We start from the raw sequence: 6,675 nt of genomic DNA on the forward strand, positions 1-6,675 counted from the left end.
CCATTTCTCCTTCCTCTTTGGAAAGACATATACATAGGTAGGTTAAAGGCTTCAAATGTGAAACTGCTATATTTCCTGTGTTCCAGTTTTAACTGTGTAAGTGAGTTATTTGTTGACCCCTTAGATTCTCATCTAAAAAATGGGGGCATAGTAACAATGATTTCCTCATGTTTTTGTGAGATGTAAGTGAACTAGTGACAAAAAGTCACTTAAATATGTTCTTGGTTTAGAATACGCATTCAATAAATGCTTGCATACATTAATATTATTACCTGTTTAAGTGTATAAGATACTAAGTATTTATGAGGCTTTAATGACTTAAAGACTAATTCACTGATTCATTAATTCCCTAAAGCTCATTATATGGATAGCTGTAGCCAAAGTCATATTACACTGGATTATGTGGTTTATTGGTTAAAACAGCTTTGCTCAATCCCACAGGTGCTTTGACAGTTTATCCAAATGATCAAAACATTGTAAGGCTATTGAGTACAAAGCACTATACTTGCCATAAATATCATGAGGTGGAACATTTCAAAAACATTTATTGAGATTTAGGAGTAGAGAATCAGTATCTTTTTCTTAGTAATCATGAGTTAAGGATATGTTAAAATCTATTATTTGGTTACACCAGGGTCTCCATCTATTATGGCAAACAGGCTATTAAATAAGAGTCACGAGAGCCAATTCTAGAAGTGAAACAGCAGTAGGACGTCATCATTATACTACATTACAAGTTACAATGAATTCATAAGAAGTGGAAATCTGTAGGGAGAAGATGGTCCATAAAGCTAGACAAATTTGATTCTGAACTCTGTGCTATATGTGAGTTGTGTCCTCTTATGGTTGTTCCTTAGAGTTCTGTACTAATTTTCCCCATTTGAGGAATGGAACTAAAAATTCATTCCATATGATATTTTTGTAGAAATTAAATGACTGATTTCTACATTTGTTCTAGGTACATACATTTAACATTATGATATCTCTAAAATTAGAATCAGTTCTAGCATAGGTAGCATGCCGTAGTTTAATTGGTAATGTTTTTCTTTCTTAGGGACACGTGAATTAATGATGTGTCTTGCAATTGATGGATTTGCTGAAGTAGAAAATACACAGTTTACCCAAGTAGTTAATGGTGACATCAGTTTTATTTTCCTTTTTTTTTTTTCTGGTTTCTCCATGCCACAAATTATTCGTTCATATAGAAACATATCAAATAGAGTAAATGAGCATTCAGGAGAACTACCCAGATATTTAATACTAAGAATAAAATGTTAGAAAATAAAAAAAAAAAAAATAGAAAACAGCAGATGTTTGGAGTTGAATTACGGAGACAAAAAGTCAGTTTGTATTATGTAATCATTTCTATAAAGGAAATAGTAACAGATACCACTTTGAGGGATGTAACAGAAATGGTAACAGGTTAGTACTAAAGACTCCTCGACCTTCTCAGGGAAGATTCACACGTGCTGCCATGAGTGGACTTAACTTCTTTTCTCAGCTGGTGTGTGTGTGTGTGTGTGTGTGTGTGTGTGTGTGTGTGTATGTGTATGTATGACACCATACATCTGTATGCCTAAATCGTACTTCCCAACACCCTACATATTGTATTCCCCATGATTTTAAGAGAATTCTTGAACCTATAAAGTAATTATACTATAAGGTGAAAAGTCACCTTTTAAAGTTAAAAGTAAAAGTGGGGTTGCCTGGGTCGTTTAGTCAGGTAAGCATTTGACTCTTGATTTTGGCTCAGATCATAATCTCGTGACTCATGAGATTAAGCCCTGTGTTGGGCTTTATACTGGCAGCATAGAGCATGCTTGGGATTCTCTCTCTCCCTCTTTGCTCCTCTCTCTCTCTGTCTCTCTCTCTCTGTCTGTCAAAATAAACAAACAACAACGACAAAAACATTAAAGCTCAATGGATACTATAGTGGCATTATTTTTCCAACTCCATTAAAATGTTTTAATCAGAGAACATTTTATTTAAAGAAAATTTAGTCAGAAGTCTAATATTTAACACAGTTGAAAGCAGAGCTACTTAGAAAAAAGAGATGGCATGATCCAATGTCATCTTTCTGGCTCTTCCCTTACAACCTTTCTCCCAGGAGGCACTCAGAGGGAGCTGGCTCTTTGCAACAGCCAGGGCACAATTTGCAAACTACTGCCACAAAATATGGGTGTGTAAAGTGTGAGACTGCATGCTAGCCTGTAGAGGTAGAACTCTGTATCGGAATTTGGGAACAAAGTGAGAACTGTTCTAATATTTTATTCTTTTTTTATGATGCTTTCATCTATTTCTAATTTCAATAAAGATTCAATTGCTGTATGCATTCAGAAAAAAAGATAAGATGTGAAAATGTTTTAGAATATTGTGCCAGTTAAAAAAAAATTATTGATTGCTCATTCACTATAAACACAGATATACTCTATTTTGATAATTCAGAAGAAAATATCTTGGCTTCACAGGTCAGTAACAAAATAAATAGCAAAGAACAAGAAAAATCATTCATTGTCAGACTATACTTTCATCAAGTTGATGATGCTAAAACTCTGCTCTTGAACTTAAGGATGGTATTAATTCTTTGAAGTCTTGAAGGCAATAACTATTTTACACTGAGTAGATAGTGATACTCTCTTAAGTGTTAGCTACCATTCCTCAATATCCAGGAAACTTTAAAAATGTGGCTTTATTTTAGTGGTGAGATTTCTTTGTAAACCAATAACCAATACACATTACACCCTAATAGAAAATAAACCTTTTTCCTGGATTTTTATTTTGTATTGGTACATGCCATGCTACACACAATTAGTTCTTTTCCTTCTGTCTGCAATTTGGGATTACTAACAGAGTATCATTTTGTAACTTATCTTGTAGGTGTTTACTGACATTATTCAATATATACCTTTATGCATTATTCATTATTCAATATAAAATGTGTAAAAGAACGTATTTCTACCTAACAGCTCTTTGGTAACACTAAGCATACAAATAACATAAAAGAAACTGAATCGATCACGTGGTAGAAACTACACTAGTGACAGCCAGAATAATGAAAGTTTTTATAGTTTGTATAATACACATGATCCAGAAAGTTTTATGAAAGTCAAATGTAAAGTATTGATTTTTTGAAAGTAGTGTTTGACCTATATTAAACAATATGGTGTGGTATACATATATAAATATAAGCATATATAAACATATATAAATAAATGTCAATAATTCAAAACCATAAACACTATCTGGAGATATTCCAAATTAGAAAATTAATTTCCTGTTACCTTCACATTTTAGAATAAAAGCAATTTTTTTTCTTTTACTGAAATATATCTGACATAAAACTTGTGTAACATTTGATTTGATTTCTTTACATATTGTAATACAAATGTAGTTGCAGCATTAGCACTCTATCATGGCACACAATTATCATTTCTTTTTTTTTTAGTGGAAATAATTCAGAACTAATCTCTTAGCAGGTTTGATTATTAGAATACAATACTATTGTCTGTATTCACTGTACTGGACCTTAGATCTCCAGGATTCGTCTACTAGTTGCAAGTTTGTACCCTGAAACAACATCTCTCCTATTCTTCCACCCCCAAGCTCCTGGTAGCCATTTTGCTCTGTTTTTTACAAGTTTGGCTTTTTTAGATTCCGCACTTAACTGATACCATGCAGTATCTGTCTTTGTCTGATTTATCCCCCTTAGCATATGTCCTCAAGATCGTTCTATGTTTTCACAAATGGCAGAATTTTCTTCTTCCTCGTGGCTGAATAATATTACACACACACACACACACACGCGTGCACGCGCGTGCATTTTTTTCATCCATTAGTACTTTGATAAACAGGTTGTTTCCATTTCTTGGCTATTGTGAAAAATGCTGCAATAGACATGGGAGGGCAGATATTCTTTGAGAGTGATTTCACTTCCATCAGATATATATCTAGAAGTGGGACAGCTGAATTATATGAGAGGTATTCCTTTAATTTTCGTCATTATAGTAAAAGTAGACAAACATACACATGCATGTACACATATAGCCAAAGAAATACTCTTTTTCTTTTTTTTTAATTCTTAATCTTAGAAATTCCCAGATACATAATGATAGGTGGCTGTGGGTAATATACTTAGTAATATGTTTCTATATTATATCAGTGAAAACTTATTTATAAAAATTATGTGAAATAAAAGTAACATCTTTATATTTAGTACTGTTGAATTGACTACCATTAAAATCAATAATTTAAGTATTCACATGCATATTTACATATATATAAATAAGGCAGAGACACAAGAGAAAGGCATTAACAATTTAGAAAGAATAATTATGCATACACATACATATTCAGCAGGAATTTTTTAATGGATTTCAGAGTTTATAACTATAGTGATTATTTGGGGTTATAAAAGAGGCATTGAAATAGAATATTACAAAAGATAAAATCTATGAGGAAATATTTAGAGATCTCTCAAATCATAGGATATGATAAAGTTGCTTTCTTCTCTTTATATCTGGTGTACATTAGCAATGTGAATTCTAACTTGTTAAGCATAGATCTTTTTCCTTCTTTGTCCTCCGAACTACAAAACTTAAATACAACTGGTTTGATATGAACGTGTGGTCCTGTATTCCCAGGGATTTTTTTATTTACTTCTCTTACTATTTGAAATCTCTTAAAGAATTTAAATCTAAACAATATTTATTGTGGAATATGTTGCTCTAAAATTAGATGAGAATTTTTCAGACATCAAAATGAGAATTCCTTTATTTTTGGAAAAATGCTATGCTATTTAAAAAATCAACATAAAAAAAGTCAACACGAATCAGTTCTAAATATTGTGTTACTTAAAGGCAATAGCTTCAAATACTATTTTCCTGGGGTGAAAAACAAGGCAGCTTTTTTCTCTTGTTAAGAAATTTATTGTCCCTACCTGCCGTAAGCGATTCCTCGCTGATGCAACCACATTCTTTTTTTTTTTTAATAAAATGTCCACTTTAATATTTATCATACAAATTTTCCTTACACTTACCTGAAAATTATAAGACAATTTGTACATGCCACAATCATATTACTATCCATATAAGAACAACTACACATAATTGTTTACTCAACTATATCAGGATAATACACAAGATTTTTGTTTGTTTTAGACTTCTTAGTTAAAAGGAAACACCAAATAAGGAAAATGAGTTTCCAAAGATTAAGTTAATAACAATACAAATACACATTCTTGTGGAGAAGCTGACTTGAGTTAAGGCACAACAGTCTTTGTTATACCTCATTTACTTTAGCTAAAAAAGTGTCAGTAGCAACTTCCTCTTCTTGGAATACATGTGAAGAGGTCATTAAAATGAATTATGCTGGATTTTCCTGAAGAGGGCAGAGAAACCTTAAGGGGTAGTATGCTGCCTACCTAAATCTTGACCAAGAATAACTACTGTATGTGTTTTCCAAGTAGTATCTATTGATACATGGGATTTTGGGGGTAAAAATGCACCACACTGACACCTGATGGTAGACTTCCAGCTTTCAGAACTTCCAGAAAATACATTTCTGTTGTTAAGACACCCAGCCTATGGTATTTTGTTATGGCAGCCTTAGCAGACTAAGACATACAGCATACTAGACAAAAAGTAGACTAACACAATAATGAAGACAATTATATGTTCAGTTAAGAACTTACTTGCTATCCCCAGAGGAAGAGAGCACAATAGTGGTCAGTGGAGATTCCAGTGTCCCAGATTCAGCTAGAGGTGAGCATGGTGGAGCAGGAGCCCACAGCTGAGCAGCTAGTGCAAACTGTAGCCGAAAATGAGAAGGATGAGCACTGGGTCACCTGTAAGCCAGTGGCCCAGAAGAGCATCCAGGAGATCCAGGAGCAGGACAAGATGATGAGAATCTGTGAAAGAACAAGGAGGCACTGTGGGGCTGTGTAGCTCTGTCTGCTGACCCTGCCATCCCCAACGTTGTTGTGACCTGCCTGACCCTGGTGTGTAGCCTGGCCCTAGGCCCCCTGGACCTGGACCTGGAGAACTTTCAAGAAGCAGTCCTCTGTGTGGAATAGGGCATGGAATACCAGATAAAAATCTCTTTCCCAATCAACCGGGAGATTATGTCCAGCATGAAGTACATCCAGCACATGTAGAGAGAAAGCATCAAGATTGACAAGACCAATACCTGGTGGGGAACTACAGGCCTAGGCAGAGGAGTACAAGTTCCAGTCCCCCGTGGAGAGGATGCCCAAGGGTAGGCTGGCTCGTGGCATCTACAACATCAAGTCCTGCCTCACAGACAATGACAAGACTGACCACCTGTCCTGGGAGTGGAATCTTACCATCAGAAAGGAACAGAAGGACTGAGCCCTGGCCTCTGGGCCGGGAGGCAGGCAGGCCTTCGACAGAAGGATGGACCTGTCGGATGTATCCCGCCTCTCCCACCACCACTACCCATCCCACACCCTCACCAAAGTGTTGATGGGTCTGCCCCTGGCCAGCTCTAGCCATCCCTCCCAGCCCTACCTGCAGGCTCCAGCTTCCTTGGTGGTCTGGCCTTGCTGCTTCTGCCTTTACTGGGTAGAGGGGAAGAGGGAGACTCTAGCTCATGCATCCAACCTCCCCTGCTGTACCCCATCGGGGTCCACCACCCGTCCTAAGGCTCTGGATTTTCCAA

The 6,675-nt window shown here is 35.7% G+C and overlaps 1 pseudogene; it reads left to right on the plus strand.

The window, feature by feature from the left end:
• Positions 1-5,715: 5,715 nt before the first annotated feature.
• On the plus strand, positions 5,716-6,365 carry LOC122217142 (annotated as a pseudogene).
• Positions 6,366-6,675: the final 310 nt, after the last annotated feature.

This window comes from Panthera leo, chromosome B1 (assembly GCF_018350215.1).
Source record: "Panthera leo isolate Ple1 chromosome B1, P.leo_Ple1_pat1.1, whole genome shotgun sequence".
Taxonomy (NCBI): Eukaryota; Metazoa; Chordata; class Mammalia; order Carnivora; family Felidae; genus Panthera; species Panthera leo.